This window comes from Gorilla gorilla, chromosome 13 (assembly GCF_029281585.2).
Source record: "Gorilla gorilla gorilla isolate KB3781 chromosome 13, NHGRI_mGorGor1-v2.1_pri, whole genome shotgun sequence".
Taxonomy (NCBI): domain Eukaryota; kingdom Metazoa; phylum Chordata; class Mammalia; order Primates; family Hominidae; genus Gorilla; species Gorilla gorilla.
Genome location: NC_073237.2, coordinates 131,853,396 through 131,871,825, shown reverse-complemented (window position 1 = coordinate 131,871,825; position 18,430 = coordinate 131,853,396). Strand labels below are relative to the sequence as shown.

General features: G+C 49.0%; 1 pseudogene; it reads right to left on the bottom strand.

The window, feature by feature from the left end:
* Positions 1-720: 720 nt before the first annotated feature.
* LOC109028203 (suppressor of cytokine signaling 5-like) lies at positions 721-18,092 on the bottom strand (annotated as a pseudogene).
* Positions 18,093-18,430: the final 338 nt, after the last annotated feature.

Genomic DNA, 18,430 nt, shown 5'->3' with positions numbered 1-18,430 from the left:
GGGCAGGTGCTCCAGTGAGGCGAGGCAGGACTGGGGGATTTTACAAACCCGTTATTTCAAAATAATTTCAGGCACACAGAAAAGGTGCAAACATAGTACAAATATTTCCCTTCTCTCCTTAACCCAGATTACCCAAATGTTCACATTCAATCACATTTATATCTGTTATTTTCATTCTTTCATTATTTTTTCACTACTTTTAGATCCAATGATGAGTCTTGCCTGAAAACATTATTACTATGATACTTGCCAAATGGTTTTTCCAACACCATCTTTTCTCCTGCAGTTATCAGTTGGCATTCTATGTAAATAAGACTTTCCTCTCTCCCTTTTTTTTGAGATGGAGTTTTGCTCTTGTTGCCCAGGCTGGAATGCAATGGTGTGACCTCGGTTCACTGCAACCTCCGCCTCCTGGTTTCAAGCAATTCTCCTGCCTCAGCCTCCTGAGTAACTGGGATTATAGGCATGCACCACCACGCCTGGCTAATTTTGTATTTTTAGTAGAGACGGGGTTTCTCCATGTTGATCAGGCTGGTCTCGAACTCCCGACCTCAGGTGATCCACCCGCCTCGGCCTTCCAAAGTGCTGGGATTACAGGCGTGAACCACTGCACCCGGCTAACCCTTCTTATGTGTGTGTGTATGTGTGTATGTAAGTGTGGACTCGTGGACTATTATTTATGGATTATAATTTATTTACTATCATTCTTTAGTTTGTTGTTCAAATTGTCCCTGATGTGGGAGAGTTTGCAGACGGGAGTGTCACAGTCAGATTTAGGTTTTGAGAGAATCCTGTAAACCACAGCGAGTGCCACTACTCACATACCAGAGTCGTTGAAATTGGAAACGTCAGCCATGCTGAGCGTCGAGGAGGATGCAGAGCTGTGGCAATGCTCGTACACCGCTGGTGGAAATGGACAATCCTGGGGCAGGCAATCCTGAGAACAGTTTAGCAGTTTCTTATAAAGTTAAACACACACCCGTCATGTGACCCAGGGATTCTACTCCCACATATTCACCTAAGAGCATTTAAAAGAACACATCTTCACAAAACCTTCCACGCCGATGCGCAGAGGGGCTTTATTCATTAGAGCCCCAGACAGAAAACAACCCCGATGTCTATAAACTGCAGAATGGGTCCAAAAGATGGTCGTATTTCCCTTCAGTGAAACAGCCTCAACTCAGAAGAGGAATTAACTACAGACACACACAGCATGGGAGAATCTCAGAAACATGACCCTAGCTGAAAGGAGCAGAGAATAAACTGTGTGGTTCTATTTATACAAAATCCTATAACTTGCAAAACTCTAAGAACAGAAAGCAGATCAGTGGGTGTTTGGAACTGGGGCTGGGAGGGTAAGGAGGAGTTTGATTAAAAAGCAGCAGGTCAGAGGTTTTGAGGTGATGAAAATGCTCTAATCACGGCTGTGGGGTGGCCACACACAGCGCACAATGCAAAGCACGTGGAGCTTTACTTCTGAACTGGTCAGTTTTACTCCGTGTGTAATTAGACCTTCATAACCTGACTCTGAGAAAGCAAAAACCATTTCTCAGGTTCTTGTGGGGATCGCAGACCACAGGGCAGAGTGGAAGCAGGTTGACGGTGTGGGGTCAGAGTTGGGATTTATTTCGGTGGAGAGTTGACCAGACTTGTTGAGTGGTTGGATGCGAGGTGGGAAAAGAAGGGTAAAGGGGGCCCCTGGGGTCTGGATCTGGCTCAGGGTAGGTGGTGGTCCCACTAGTGGAAAAGGAGGTGGGCTGTTTATTGCCACATCCAGGGGGGCACTGGGGACGTCACCCCACCTGTCTCCCTGCACCTGGACCACACCTGGAGGTGGCAGGCAGTGTCCTAAGCTGATTGCCAGGGAAGTCTTCAAGGCCCCCTGCCCCAGGGGTAGCACCAAGCCTTGTGCCCTCGGGGCTGGGGCAGGCCTAGGGGTCTCCTTTGGGCGTGGAGCCTTGAATGGGCACTTGGGGAGAGATGTTGGGGTCCCTCCTTCCCAGGGGCTCCCTTGGAGCTGGGAGGTCCTGCATTTTGGCCTCTAAGGAGAGAGGGAAAGACACCCAGGACAGAGCCCGGTTGTAGGGATACAGTGCAGGGATGTTCCTGGGACTGGCCTGGGCTTCCCAGCCAGCCAGGTCTGAGTTCAAATCCCGGCCATGCTGCATACCTACAACTACCTGATCTTCGACAGAGCTGACAAAAGCAAACAATGGGAGACATTGCTTGTTTTTATGTTTGTTGGCTGACATACATACATACATACATGTCTTAAGACATACATGCAGTCAACAAGCATATGAAAAAGAGTTCAACATCATTGATTATTAAAGAAATGCCAGTCAGCTGGGCGCAGTGGCTTATGCCTATAATCCCAGCACTTTGGGAGGCCGAGGTGGGAGGATCACCTGAGGTCGGGAGTTCGAGACCAGCCTGACCAACATGGAGAAACCCCGTCTCCACTAAAAATACAAAATTAGCCCAGCGTGGTGGTGCATGCCTGTAATCCCAGCTACTCAGGAGTCTGAGGCAGGAGAATCGCTTGAACCTGGGAGGCAGAGGTTGCGGTGAGCTGAGATCATGCCATTGCACTCCAGCCTGGGCAACAGGAGAAAAAGTCCGTCTAAGAAAAAGAAAGAGAGAGAAAGAAAGAAAGAGAAAGAAGGGAGGGAGGGAAAGAGGGAGGGAGGGAAGGAAGGAAGGAAGGAAGGAAGGAAGGAAGGAAGGAGAAATGTCAGTCAAAACCATGATGAGATATCATTTCACACCAGTCAGAATGGCTCTTATTAAAAAATCAGAAAATGGGCTGGGCGCAGTGGCTCACTCCTGTAATCCCAGCATTTTGGGAGGCTGAGGCGGGCAGATCACTGGAGGTCAGGAGTTTGAGACTAGCCAGGCCAATGTGGCAAAACCGTGTCTCTGCTAAAAATACAAAAATTAGCTGGGTGTGGTGGTGTGCATGTGTAATCCCAGCTACTCAAGAGGCTGAGGCAGGAGAATCGCTCGAACCCGGGAGGCGGATGTTGCAGTGAGCTGAGATCTGCCACTGCACTCTAGTCTGGGCGACAGAGCAAGATTCTGTCTCCAAAAAAAAAAAAAAAAAAGTCAGAAAATAACAGATGCTAGCAAGGTTGTGGAGAAAAAGGAACACTTATATACTATCTGTGGGAGTGTAAATTAGTTTAACCATCGTGGAAGACAGTGTGGTGATTCCTCAAAGACCTAAAGATGGAAATACTATTGAACCCAGCAATCCCGTTACTCATTATCTACCCGAAGGAATAGAAATTGTTGTACCATAAAGACGCATGCATGTGTATGTTCATTGCAGCACTGTTCACAATAGCAAAGACATGGAATCAACCTAAATGCCCATCAGTGACAGACTGGATAAAGAAAATGTGGTACATACACACCATGGAATACTATGCAGCCATAAAAAATAATGAGACCGTGTCCTTTGCAGGAACATGGGTGGAGCTGGAAGACATTATCCTTAGCAAACTAATGCAGGAACAGAAAACCAAATACTGCATGTTCTCACTTATAAGGGGAACCTGAATGATGAGAACACATGGACGCATAGAGAGGAAGACACACACACTGGGGCCCATCAAAGGGTAGAGGGTGGGAGGAAGGAGAGGATCAAGAAAAATAATGAGGGGGTACTAGGCTTAATACCTGGATGATGAAATAATCTACAACAGTCCCCCATGACTCAAGTTTACCTATGTAATAAACCTGCACGTGTACCCCGAACTTCAAATAAAAGTGACATTAAAGAAAAGTCCTGGGCCGGGCGCGATGGCTCATGCCTGTAATCCCAGCACTTTGGGAGGCCGAGGCGGGCGGATCACAAGGTCAGGAGATCGAGACCATCCTGGCTAACACAGTGAAACCCGGTCTCTACTAAAAATACAAAAAATTAGTCAGGCATGGTGGCGGGCACCTGTAGTCCCAGCTACTCGGGAGGCTGAGGCAGGAGAATCGCTTGAACCCGAGAGGCGAAGGTTTCAGTGAGCCGAGATCATGCCATTGTACTCCAGCCTGGGAGACAGAGCAAGACTCTGCCTCAAAAAAGAAAGAAAAAAGAAAAAGAAAAAGGAAAAGAAAAAAAAGTCCTGGCCATGTCTTACAGTGGCTGAGGAACCCTGGGAAATTGCCTCAGTTTCCCTACAGGCACAGTGGAGGCCATGTCTCCACCACCGAGGTTATGGGGACCTCATACACAGTAGACCTTCTATCAGTGGCATCCTTCACTCTCCGCCCTTCCCAGTCTCAGTGGCACTCATACGGCTCCTGCTGCAGTAGGGCCTGCCATCAGAGGGCTGGCTCTCCCCGAGCCTCTGCGCCCCTCCGGGCCTTAGCTGAGCTGCTTCTTCCCACCCCAACTGCTTCTTTGCCTCATCTTCCTCCAGCCCCATGGTCCCCAAAGTTGTAACTGGGCACCTCCTGTCCTGCCTACCAGGGCCCCTGGCTCCTCTACCTGCCACCCACCCCTCATCCCCAGTCACCAAACCCATCAGAAAAGCCTTCCCCATGGCTTCTTCCTTTCCTTCCCCTGGTGTACCTCCCCCTGCCCCCAGCCCAGGTTGCCTCAAACAGGACCTCTGAGACCCTTCCCCACGAAGCCTGGTAGACCAGCCCACCTGGAGGGATGTTCCTTCTTGTTCTTTTGTGGTCCTTATCCACTCTAAACACTGGCTTTCCAGGGCTGCTGCGATCTCTTGGATTGGGCCCTTCTTGCCCTGCTGGAACACGTGCTGAGAACCATCCAGGAATACCAGGTCCAGGTACCTGTCTGTGCTCTTGGATGTATTTTCAGAGAGCAGCAGCCCTGGAATGGATGGTGGGAGGGGCCTGGGCCCTGCCAGCCATCCCACTGTACAGATGGAGAAACAGAGGCACAGGGGGAAGACATCCAGCCAGGTCCCCAAGCCCGGCAGCTGTTTCTGTCTGCAGGGCATCAGGGTTTCCATCCTGTGGCTTCCTTCACAGCACCTGCCATGCCAGGCAGGCCCTGTCCACGTCGGGGAGGGTGGGTCAGCAAGACCAGTGCTGCCACTGAAGTTCGCTGTCCCGTGGGAGGCTGAACAAAGAAGCAGGAAGAGTTCCAGGAAAAAGACAGAGCCCAGCGGGGCAGGTGGCTTCTTGGCCCCAAACCAGAGGAGACTCCTCGCCAGCCTATGAACTAATTAATTGTTTTTTTTTTGGTAAAGCACAGTGAGCGACCAGGACTCCAGGAGACAGATGGTGCTAAAAAGGCCTTTTCAGCCCAGTCACTTTCATTCCTAGGCCAGACAATACCCAGTGACAATCAGATATTACCGCACTGGCTTTTCAGCTTCAGATGACGGACTGTTTTCTTTAAACTGCTCTGAAAACCCCGAACCACGACCTTCTCTCCACCCATTTCTCTCCCACTACCACTGCAGGGGAAGCCCGCGGGAGAGGCGCGAGAGCAGCACAAGCAGGTGACCGCGTCCTCTCCTCTCTGGTAGACATGGTGGAGGGGTAAGTGCACCGACATTTCTCACATCCTGGAGGAAGCTGTGAACATTCTGAGGACCACTGCAGGCTTCAGTGCCCCTGTTGGGATTTTCACGGCTGATCCTGGGGACGGCGGCTTCGCCTTTCTGAAACACCTTCTCCTGGTGGAGGTAGCCCAATCCCCCACCCTGTAACTCCATCTCTCCCCTCATCTCTCCCCTCCCCTCCATCCCTCCCCCACCTCCATCCCTCCTCTCACCTCCCTCCCTCCCCTCACCTCCCTCCCTCCCCTTACCTCCCTCCCTCCCCTCACCTCCCTCCCTCCCCCTCCCCTCCATCCCTCCCCTCCATCCCTCCGCTCCCCTCCCTCCCTCCCCTCACCTCCCTCCCTTCCCCTCACCTCCATCTCCACCCTCCCCTCCATCCCCACCCTCCCCTCCATCCCCACCCTCCCCTCCATCCCTCCCCCACCTCCATCCCCGCCCTCACCTCCATCCCCACTACCTCCATCCCTCCCCTCACCTCCATCCCTGCTTTCACCTCTGTCTCCATCCTTCAGCCAGTTGACCATCTGCACAGCCAGGCCTCTTGGTCCTGCCTTCTTGGTCCTGATTCTCCCAGCCCCAAGGCCCCCAGGGGTTCCAGTGCTTACAGATAAGTAGACCTGAAGTCATCTTAGCGACGTGGGGAGGAGGAGGAGGGAGGACGAAGATGCGTAAGAAGTGTTTTCCCCACATCACATTTTTATGCCTTACAATTGATTTCCTCAAAATCGTATTTTTATTGCTAAAAAATTCCACTTTTATTCCTTTGATACAAAATAACAATAACAGCTTTAAATTCTCAGGCATGTGTTTATAAGTTGATTTAATGAGGGACAATTTACCAATCGATGGGGCCGGGTTAAGAATGGGAGCTGGGAGCATCTCCTCTGAGGGGCGAGGGGAGGGAATGTGCGCCAGGCTCTGCAAGGATGGGGAGGAACCACCAGCTTCCTCCTTCCCACCCTCTGATCTCCTGCCAGGGCCCCCATGAGTGGATCCCAACTAGAGGTCAGAGGCCGGGGACCTGGGAGGATGCAGAGTGGGGAAGGAGGGACGTGGACTCCTCATCAGAGCCGGGACCTCCAGCAGGAGGGGAGCTGCTTCAGAGGGGCTGTGACTGGGGAGTATTTTGGGCAGAAGCAACATGTTCTTGTTTGTGTCTAGAAAGGCCAGCTGGCCGCCGTGGACTTTAAGTTTGTGGCGACGGGAACAACTACAAGACAGTTGGGAGGCTGGGGACCGTGGTCATTCGGGAGAAGTGGAGGTGTCCCAGTTGGGTATGGAGAGGGCGGGCAGGCAGGAGAGAGACCTGGGTGGAAGTGGACCGGAGGGGGCTCGCTGGTCTGGGAGCATGAAGGAGAAGCTGTCCACCCAGACTCAAATGACGGGGAGTTTGCTGTTCGAGGGAACCCGGGGGCTGGCTGTGCAGCACAGGGAGCAGAGGTTGGCAGGAGCTTTTATCCTAAGGTGGATCTTGCCGCCTCTCTGGGCAGCCTCCCAGGCCTCTGCTCCAGGTGGCCAGCTTCTCTCGAGGGCCCACAGCCAGCACGGCGGAACACAGCTACCAGCCTTTGCTACACCCCAGATACTTGGCTACAGGGACCTCCACAACAGCAGCTCTGTGTCTAATGCTTGAGCTCAGTTCCGAGGAGTCTGGCTAGGGTCACCTTTCTGAGCTGGGCTCCCAAGTCACAGCTGACACACCGACTTGTGGGTTTGTGTCCTTGGGTCAGGTATCTGCTGTAATTGGCTGTGCTCAGGGTTGTGGGATGGGCTGAGAATGACAAACCTCCAGGACAGCAGTGAGCTGTCCTAGTGGAGGTCCTCACCTTGATCACCCAGCCACTAGCCAACTCACCAACCGACCACAGATGCAGGAGAGCAGCTGAGACCAGCAGAAGAATGGCCCAGCTGAGCACAGCCCAAGCTGTTGACCGAGAGAATGATGACAAATGAAATGGCTGTTGCCTTAAGCCACTAGTTTTGGGGGTGTTTATCATACAGCAAAAGCTGACTGAAACAGAAATTGGAATCCAGAAGTGGGGTGCTGCTGTACAAAAACCTAAACCATGTGCCATAGGTTTGGGACCAAACAGTGGGCAGAAAATGGAAAAGTGGCAAGGAAACTATTAGCAAGGGCTGAGAAAATGGAAAACTGTTAGTGGAGTCTGGAAAGGTGTAAAAAATGCTATAGCTACTGGAAAAATGGTGTTACATGGTAGCCCAACCTCTGGCAAAATGTTATCTGCTGTAACCTACAAGATAGAAAATGCACCTGACAAACTTGTGGGATCCTGCCAAGAAGATTTCTCAGTAGAATGTTGAAATTGACAGGTAGTTTCATTTCACTGTGTGAGATCCAGAGAGAGAGAGAGAGAGAGAGAGAGAGAGAGAGAGAGAGAGAGAGGTAGAGAGGTGAGTCGAAATGAGAACCATCGAGTTTGCAAGAGAAATCTAGAGGAAGTAGAGAGGAGCCCAGATTGCTGGACTGGAATAAAACTGTTTCAAAGAAGTGGTCACAGGGTAAAGATCAAATCAAACATGTAGCTTAAGTCCTTTGTTAAAACCTCAGAAAGACTTCAGGCAGTGGCCAGTACAGCCTCCCAGGGAAACAAACACACTTCTAAGAATCTTAAGGGTGTTGTCCCATAGCACCCTCACATCCCACCCAAGTCGAAGAAAGGACTGTCTAAAAAAGATCTGTGGGCATGACGCTGTTGGATGAAGAGGACTTGCCTCACATTCATAAGTAATTCACAGAGTTTTAAAGGGAATTCTATTGGTGAAAGCCCCACAGTGCAAACGGAGATAGTTCAAGTTGCACACGGGCTTCTGGGTGCCTAACTTTCACTGTGGAAGAACTAGAGTGAGAAAGCAAATCAGTTGCCCACAGGGGCCTTTCCTTATGGAAATGAAGGACTCCTCTGAGGGCAGAGCTCGGAGGAAAGTGGGCTGCAGCCCTGTCCTACTTATAAATCACATGTCGGCTGGGCATGGTGGCTCACGCTTGTAATCCCAGCACTTTGGGAGGTTGAGGCTGGTGGATCACAGGGTCAGGAGGTCGAGACCATCCTGGCTAACATGGTGAAACCCCGTCTTTACTAAAAATACAAAAAAATTAGCCAGGCGTGGTGGTGTGCACCTGTAGTCCCAGCTACTCGGGAGCCTGAGGCAGGAGAATGGCATGAACCGGGGAGGCAGAGCTTGCAGTGAGCCAAGATTGCACCACTGCACTCCAGCCTGGGACATAGAGTGAGATTCTGTCTCAAAAAAAAAATATCACTTGTCTTGTTTTTTCCATTCCCTTGTCTCACCTTCTCCATTCTCTCACTTGTGCTTCCTGGGATCACCCTCAAATACATTTCTCCCATTCCAGTCCTAGTCTTAGGTCTAATTTTGGAAAAACCAACCTATGACTCTCGGCAACCCATTTTGTCTCTGACTATTTATTTATTTATTTATTTGAGACAGAGTCTCACTCTGTTGCCCAGTCTGGAGTGCAGCGGCATGATCTCCACTCACTGCAACCTCTGCCTCCTGGGTTCAAGTGATTTCCAGCTAATTTTTGTATTGTTAGTAGAGACAGGGTTTCACAGTATTGGCCAGGCTGGTCTCAAACTCCTGACCTTAAGTGATCCGTCCACCTTGGCCTCCCAAAGCACTAGGATTACAGTTGTCCCTGCCTTTAGTGGAAAATTCTCTAGTGTTTTCCATTAAGCATGATGCTGGAGTTTGGACAGAGATAGATATGAAGTATCCAACTATTCTTTTTATCCACGTTTTTGTTTTGTTCTGCATTTAAGGACTGGTTGTTGAATTTTGTCAAATCCCATTTTATGAACATCACAAGTTATCCGTTCTTGATTGACAATTATGAATAAGGCAGCTGTGAACATTCTCATGCCTGTTTCCCAGTAAACATGTGCACACATGTCTTTTGGGTATATACATAGGAGTGTATACTATATATAGGAGTATATATAGGAGTAGAATTAGGGGGTCATAGGGTGGGCGTTTCTTCACTGTTGTTAGAAGGCACTGCGAGTTTTCCAAAGAGATTGTGCTGTTCACGCTCCTACCGGCAGGGCATGGGAGTCCAAGCTGTCCTGTATTTTTGCCAAGGTTTATCATTGTTAGTCTTTTTATTTTCAGCTGTTCTGATGGATGTGAGGTGTTATTTCATTATAGCTTTAATTTTCACTTCTGTGATTACCAAAGAAGCATTTTTTAATGTGGTTGTTTCTCATTTAAATATACTCTTAAAAAAATGAACAAACAACAACAAAAACAACAACAACAACAAAAAACAAGGAGAACACCAAACATACTTTATTAGCACAAAAAAGCAGCTGTAACAAGGCACAGCAAGAAGAAACATACATTCCCAGTCCAAGGGTTAGTGTTGCATACAAATACAGCTTTTCTGGCTGGGCCCGGTGGCTCATGCCTGTAATCCCAGCACTTTGGGAGGCCGAGGCAGGCGGATCACAAGATCAGGAGTTTGAGACCAGCCTGACCAACATGGTGAAACCCTGTCTCTACTAAAAATACAAAAATTAGCTGGGCGTGGTGGCATGCGCCTATAATCCCAGCTACTCAGGAGGCTGAGGCAGGAGAATTGCTTGAACCCAAGAGGCAAAGGTTGCAGTGATCCGAGATTGCACCACTGCATTCCAGCCTGGGCAACAGAGCGAGACTCTGTCTCGAATATATATATATATATATATATGTATCTTTTCTTCCCTGTAGCCTTGGCGATAGCCATGGGAGTGTAAAATGACATTCTGCAGCAGCATGGAAGGAAACCAGGAAGCAGTCTGCAGTGGCACAGAGCACATTAACAAAAAGATACAAGGACAGATTAGACTGCTTTAGTGCAAAATGTCTAGGACAGAACTGTACACATTCAGTTCAGATTCTAAGAAGCAGACACTAGAACCTGATGTAACTTCCAAAAGAGCCCACTCAAATAGTATTACATAGTATTCCAAGTGACAAAAAGTTGCTAAGTAAAGTCGTATTACATAGTATTCCAAGTGACAAAAAGTTGCTAAGTAAAGTCGTTTACAGATACAACGGTTGTACAGCACCTTTTAAATTTGCAATTTAGGTTTCAGATTTTCCATTGTGAATGAACTGCCCTGAAATTCGATACATTATACTTAAGCAGTTCAGCTATGAGAATTTTTTTTTTTTTGAGACGGAGTCTCACTTTGTCGCCCAGGCTGGAGTGCAGTGGTGCGATCTCAGCTCACTGCAAGCTCCGCCTCCCAGGTTCACACCATTCTCCTGCCTCAGCCTCCCGAGTAGCTGGGACTACAGGCGCCCACCACCACGCCTGGCTAATTTTTTTGTACTTTTAGTAGAGACGGGGTTTCACTGTGTTAGCCAGGATGGTCTTGATCCCCTGACCTCGTGATCCGCCTGCCTTGGCCTCCCAAAGTGCTGGGATTACAGGCATGAGCCACTGTGCCCGGCCTCAGCTATGAGAATTTACAACAAAGAGGTAACTACTGCTATCCAAATTATTAATTACAGTTTAACAATAAACTCAACATCAGCAACCATTGCAGTTATTACTGTCTGACTTGATGGGGCACCTTCTAGTCTCGTGTTCTTCATGGTTCATGAAATCATCATGGGCATAGGGAAAGATCCAACTTTCATGAAACAATGATTAGACCGCACATCAACTTTAAAAAATTACATGCCAGACTATATTGCAGAGGCCGGGCATGGTGGCTCACCCTTGTAATCCCAGCACTTTGGGAGGCCAAGGCACTTGAGGTCAGGAGTTCGAGACCCCCCCTGGCCAACATGGTGAAACCCCGTTTCTACTAAAAGTACAAAAATTAGCCCAGTGTGGTGGCAGGCACCTGTAATCCCAGCTACTTGGGAGGCTGAGGCATGAGGATTGCTTGAACCCAGAAAGTGAAGGCTGCGGTGAGCTGAGATCATGCTCCTGCACTCCAGCCTGGGTGACAGAATGAGATTCCATCTCAAAAAAAAAAAAAAAAGAGAAAAAGAAAAAAAGACTATATTGCAGAAGTGATTCCACATACCTGTTTTAAGTTAAAACACTCATTAAAAATATTAATACCTAGGACCTTTAGACGAAATTCTACTACTAACTTTATAAGTCTGAAATTTTAAGAATGACTATTTAGAAAAGCTGGTTTACCTAACAGTAGCTTTTGGAGAAGAGAAAAAGAATCTGACTATAAAATACATCAACACTTAAGTGAACTGCACTATGCCCTTGTGGCCAGAAAACTGCATTTCTTTTCCTAAAAGGAAGGCAGTCTTTCATTTTTTTTTTGACTTCTAAAGCTTGATTTATAGTAACTTCAAACGTCACTACTTTTGGAAGATGATAGAAAAACTCTTAGAAAAAATAATTTTAGGCATTAGTCAGACAGTGCAATACTCATCCAATATTAATTATTTGTTCTTCAGTAAGAAATTGAATTCGTCAGAGCAGATGCCCCTGACCTGCCTCACTCAATGACTACAGCCATTACAAACCCATCTGTTAGCTACATCGGCCACATGTTTTGGTAGGCTTACTGAACACCTGGAGTGGTGTCTCCTGTTGCTCCATCAGGCACCACGTTCATCTGGATAAATAACAGCAGGTTGCACCTAACAGATACCAGCACTAAGGTCAAAGATGGCATGAAAAAACCCAGCAGTGATGTGTGTGCTTGTTCTGGGGCACTGTCTGATGCACACAAAAGTGAACTGAGTTAACACCCTTTGGGGACAGGAGAGTTTGCTTTGCCCTGACTGGTTCTCTTTCTAATTAGCAAACCCTAACTTTTTGTTTATAATGATACCCTTTTTTTTTTTTTTCTCAAGACGGAGTCTCGCTCTGTGACCCGGGCTGGAGTGCAGTGGCGCCATCTCGGCTCACTGCAACCTCCGCCTCCCAGGTTCAAGCAATTCTCCTGCCTCAGCCTCCTGAGTAACTGGGGTTACAGGCCCGCACCACCACACCCAGCTAATTTTTTGTATTTTTAGTAGAGACGGGGTTTACCATGTTGGTCAGGCTTGTCTCGAACTCCTGACCTCGTGATCTGCCCCCGCTTGGCCTCCCAAAGTGCTGGGATTACAGGCATGACCCACCGTGCCTGGCCTATAATGATAGTCCTTTAAAAAATTCTGCCACGTTGATGATAAAGGGAGCCCATTGATTGCATCATACGCAGTGCACCTGCAGACTCCTGCAGACAGATGCCACAGGCTGAAAGGAAAGGTCCTATTTAGAGATACATTAAGCAGTGGTTCAAAAAACATGAATGAGGCCGGATGCAGTTGCTCACGCCTGTCATCCCAGCACTTTGAGAGGCTGAGGCAGGCGGATCGCCTGAGGTCAGGAGCTTGAGACCAGCCTGGCCAACATGGTGAAACCCCGTCTCTACTAAAAAAAAAAAAAAAAAAAAAAAAAAATTAACTGGGCTTGGTGGCACACGCCTGTTGGGAGGCTGAGGCAGGAGAATCACTTGAACCTGGGAGGTGGAGGTTGCACTGAGCAGAGATCATGCTATTGCACTCCAGCCTGAGTGACAGAGTGAGACTCTGTCACAAACAAAAACAAGCAGGAACTGGGATTTTGATCATGTTCTAAAAGATCTGTTACAGGAGGCAGAGGTTGCAGTGAGCCAAGATCGCGCCACTGCACTCCAGCCTAGGTGACAGAGGGAGACTCCCTCTCAAAAACAAAAACGATAACAAAAAGAAACAACAACAACAAAAAAACAAAAATAAAAATAAAAGACCTGTTACAGCGGAGGAGTGAAATACACATGGGCCATGGCCATCAAAACACACGCTGTGACTCCACTGCTCAACCTGTGCATGCAGGGACCGGGTGCAGCGGCGGAAGCTCGCAGAGAGGAGGTGTCCTCTTGCACAGAGTCCCTGAGCAAAAAAGGGCCTTCGAGTTTCCTTTCCAGAAGGGCTTCTGCTTCCTAACAGTCCCTCACTCCCCCGTCACAGCGATTCCCTGTAATCGGAAGCAAATCGGGCATGAGGCAGTGTGTGCAATCAGTCTGTGTGTGGACTTTCCAAGCTCCCCGTCTGCTAACATGGGCAAGGCTGTCTCCAGATACTGATGCTACTTCTGCCTCCGTGACTGCAAACACCGTGCTTGGATTCTCTTCTGAGTCACAGTCAGCTTGTGGAATTGCAGAACTGTCCCCACTTATTTCAGCAACTCCAAGAGCTAACCTTGGTCCCAGTTTCTTTAAGGGATTAACCTGTGCAGTAGCTTCAAATGTATTTATTTGTACATTGGGAGGGGGATCTACCCCTTCTTCAATACCAAGCCATCTTCTCCCTCTAAGCCTATCTTCTTTGTCTTCTGTAGAAACCAAAGATGGATCAAATGTGTCAGAAATGTTGAATGTGGGCTCACAGGAGCTGTATGCTCTTTAGTCAGATGCCATTTTGGGGCTAAACCTGAGCTCACTGCAACCTCCGCTTCTGGGCTCAAGCTATCCTCCTGCCTCAACCTCCCAAGTAGCTAGGACTACAGGTATGCACCCACCATGCCCGGCTAATTTTTTTTTCCATTTTTTGAGACAGAGTTTCACTCTTGTTGCCCAGGCTGGAGTGCAATGGTGTGATCTCGGCTCACTGCAACCTCCGCCTCCTGGGTTCAAGCGATTCTTCTGCCTCAGCCTCCTGAGTAGCTGGGATTATAGGCATGCGCCACCACACCCAGCTAATTTTGTATTTTTAGTAGAGACGGGGCTTCTCCATGTTGGTCAGGCTGGTTTCGAACTCCCGACCTCAGGTAATCCACCCGCCTCAGCCTCCCAAAGTGCTGGGTTTACAGGTGTGAGCCACCACACCTGGCCTAATTTTTGTATTTTTGCAGACGGCATCTCACTATGTTGCTCAGGCCAGTCATGAACTCCTGAGCTCAAGTGATCCCTCCACCTGGCCTTGCAAAGTGCTGGGATTACATGTGTGAGCCACCACGTCGGGATTACAGGTGTGAGCCACCGCGCCGGCCTCTAGTAAACATTTTATCAGTATCCAGTGAACTCTGGGTCTTTGTGGAACAGGAATGTTTGTTCCTCCCACCTGTGGACCATGTGGAGAGTAGGAATCTCTTCATGAAGTCTTGTTCCTGGGGTAACACAAGAATCATTGTCCTTTTCAGTGCTTGTTTCAATAATCTGAGAGATTTTGGTGGCACCATTTTGGTGTCTCCTTGAAGAATTCTTGGAAGGGCTTAATCCCAGTTGTAAGGGAAAATATTTTTTCTCTTAAGGGACTGCTTTGTGGCTGAGATGAGTCTCCCTGTGTGGATGCTTTTCTCTTTGACAGACAAACTGCCCTTGGCTTTCAAGTCTATATTTTCCCTACAGCTTCCTCCCTTGTGACTGAAGCGATTCTGACACCTGTATTTGAAGTCGTTCCATACTTTCCCCACTCTATCAATTGGCTATAAAATCATCTGGGGCATGTGGAACAGCCTTATGCAGGGTACCTGCGGCCAGGCAGGACAGGCCCGGACAGCACAGTTCCCCGACAGGTGGAGGATGCCTGCTCTCTGGTGTGTTCTGTCCCTTCCGACTGCACAGCCCACCCCCTGTCCCCCTGCCCCGGCCAGCCCTTCCACTTCACCTGTTGCCCCCCTCTCCCCCCACCCCGGCCAGCCCTTCCTCTTCACCTGTTTCCCCTCCCCCTCCCCCCACCCCTGCCAGCCCTTCCTCTTCACCTGTTTCCCCCCTCTCCCCCCACCCCGGCCAGCCCTTCCTCTTCACCTGTTTCCCCTCCCCCTCCCCCTACCCCTGCCAGCCCTTCCTCTTTACCTGTTTCCCCTCCCCCAACCCCTGCCAGCCCTTCCTCTTTACCTGTTTCCCCTCCCCCAACCCCTGCCAGCCCTTCCTCTTCACCTGTTTCTCCCCCTCCCCCCACCCCAGCCAGCCCTTCCTCTTCACCTGTTTCCCCCCTCTCCCCCGACCCCGGCCAGCCCTTCCTATTCACCTGTTTCCCCTCCCCTCCCCCCACCCCGGACAGCCCTTCCTATTCACCTGTTTCCCCACCTCCCCCGTCCGGAATGGCTAAATACATTCTTTGGTGAAGTGCTGGGTCAGGCCTCTTGTCTATTTTTCCTATTGTGTTAATGATCTTTTTTCTCACTGCTTCATAAAATTTCTTTAAATAATAAAATGGAAATGACTGAAAATGGCTATTTTTGGTTACATATATTACAAATATTTTATTCCGCTTTCTAACTTGCCTTTTCCTTTTCTTCCTGGAATCTTTTGATGAATAGAATCTCTTATCTTCTTCCCATTTTGAAAACTGTGGTAAAATAGGCTGGGCATGGTGGCTCGTGCCTGTAATCCCAGCACTTTGAGAGGCCGAGGTGGGCAAATCATTTGAGGTCAGGAGTTCGAGACCAGCCTGGCCAACATGGCGAAACCCCGTCTCTACTAAAAATACAAAAATTAGCCCGGCATGGTGACGCACGCCTGTAATCCCAGCAACCCAGGAGGCTGAGGCAGGATAAATGCTTGAACCCAGGAGGTGGAGGTTGCAGTGAGCTGAGATCCTGCCACTGCACTCCAGTCTGGATGACAAAGCAAGACTCCTTCTCAAACAAACAAACAAAAAATTGTGGTAAAACAGACATAACATAAAATTTACCGTCTTGACCCTTTTTAAGTGTAAAGCTTAGTTGCGTTAAGTACATTTATAATACTGTGTGGCCATTGCCACCAAGCATCTTCAGAACTCTTTCCACCTTGTAAAGCTGAAGCTGTACACTCATTCAATAACAACCTCCCACGATCCCCTTCCAGCTCCTGCAACCACCTTTCCACTCTGTCACCATGAATTGGACTGCTCTAGGCCCCTCATGTAAGTAGAATCCTAAAGCATCTGCCTTTATGTGACTGGTTTGTGTCGCTTAGCACGGTGTCCTTAAGATCCGTCCGCCCTGTAGCATGTGTCAGAATTGTGTTCCTTTTTTTTTTTTTTTTTTCCGACGGAGTGTCGCTCTGTCGCCCAGGCTGGAGTGCAGTGGCGTGATCTCGGCTCACCGCAAGCTCCACCTCCCGGGTTCACCCCATTCTCCTGCCTCAGCCTCCGGAATAGCTGGGACTACAGGCGCCCGCCACCATGCCCGGCTAATTTGTTGTATTTTTAGTAGAGACGGGGGTTTCACTGTGTTAGCCAGGATGGTCTCGATCTCCTGACCTCGTGATCCGTCCGCCTCGGCCTCCCAAAGTGCTGGGATTACAGGCGTGAGCCACTGCACCCGGCCAGAATTGTGTTCCTTTTTAAGGCTGAATAATATTCCGTGGTTCGTATATACCGCATTTTGCTTGTCCGTTCACCTGTGGGTGGACACTTGGGTTGCTTCTGTTTCAGTGATTGTGAGTAATGCTGTTAGGAACACGGGTATGAAAATATTTCTTAGAGACCCTGCTTTCAATTCTTTTGCATATATGCCTGGAAGAATTCCTGGACCATTTGGTTATTCTTTTTTTGCTTTTGTGAGGAAATGTCATAGTATTTCCCCAAGCAGCTGTACCATTTTATATTCTCATCAACAGTACGCAAATGAGTTTTTGTTTGTTTGTTTTGAGACAGGGTCTGGCTCTGTCCCCCAGGCTGGAGTGCAGTGGGGCCACCTCCACCTCCAAGGCTCAAGCGATCCTCCCACCTCAGTCTCCTGAGTAGCTGGGACTACAGGCACACACCACCATGCCTGGCTAATTTTCGTATTTTTTTTGTAGAGATAGAGTCTTGCTATGTTGCCCAGGCTGGTCTCAAACTCTTGGGCTCAAGTGATTTCCCGTCTTGACCTCCCAAAGTTCTGGAATTACCGGTGTCAGCGCCGTGTACGGCCCTGCAAATGTTTCAATTTCTTTACAGCTTCACCAACACTTTTTTTTTTTTAGCAGTAGCCATCCTAATGGGTGTGAGGTGGTGAGGAGAGGAAGCCATTTATCTTACTGTCTCCTGTCTCTGAAAAGGAGAAGGAAGTAAAAGTTGAAAAACAACAGGAATGAAGTCAGTGGCAAGACCAGCTGGTGCCACTGATGACCCGGCCTGAGGTTAAAAGATTAAGCCCCGCCCCTCACTCTAACCACAGGTGCTCTCAATCCATCACGACCGTTTCACGTGGAACCACTTAGAGTTGTAAGCCCTTAAAAGGGCCAGGAACTGTCTTCAGGGAGCTCGGCTCTTAAGACGCCAGTCGGCCGATGCTCCCGGCCGAATAAAAAAACCTTTTCCTTCTTTAATCTGGTGTCCGAGGAGTTTTGTCTGCCGCTGGTCCTGTTACATTTCTTGGTTCCCTGACTGGGAAACGAGGTGATTAACGGACCGTTGAGGCAGCCCTTTAGGCCGCTTAGGCCTGCCCTGTGGAGTGTCCCTGCGGGGACTCCGACCAGCTCCAGCAACGTGGATCCTGAGAGCGCTCCCGCGTAGGAAATTGCCCCGGTGGAACGCCTTGTCAGAGCAGCACGTGGCAGGCCCCGGTGGAGGATCAACGCAATGGCTGAACACCGGGAAGGAACTGGCACTGAACATCTGGTCTGGACATCTGAAACTTGGTAAGACTGGTCTTTGGAACTTGCCCACTCCATTTGAGTGGAAGCGTGGCCTGATCACCCATGGTGTGCCTGTACCGGCACTTTGGTTCTTGTTTTTGACTTGACTTGGATTGCTTGATACTTTGGTTTTGGTTTTGACCTGGTTTGGATTTCTGGATACTCCAATTTTGGTTTTGATTCTGGTCTGGTGTAAACTGAAAAAGTGTGTGTGTGCCTTTTTTACCTGCTCTTTGTTCTGTGGTGTGCCTGTGGTGTGAGCGTGGTGTTTTGTCTCGAGGAAACGGGTCAGACACAAAGTAAGCCCACTCCGCTAGG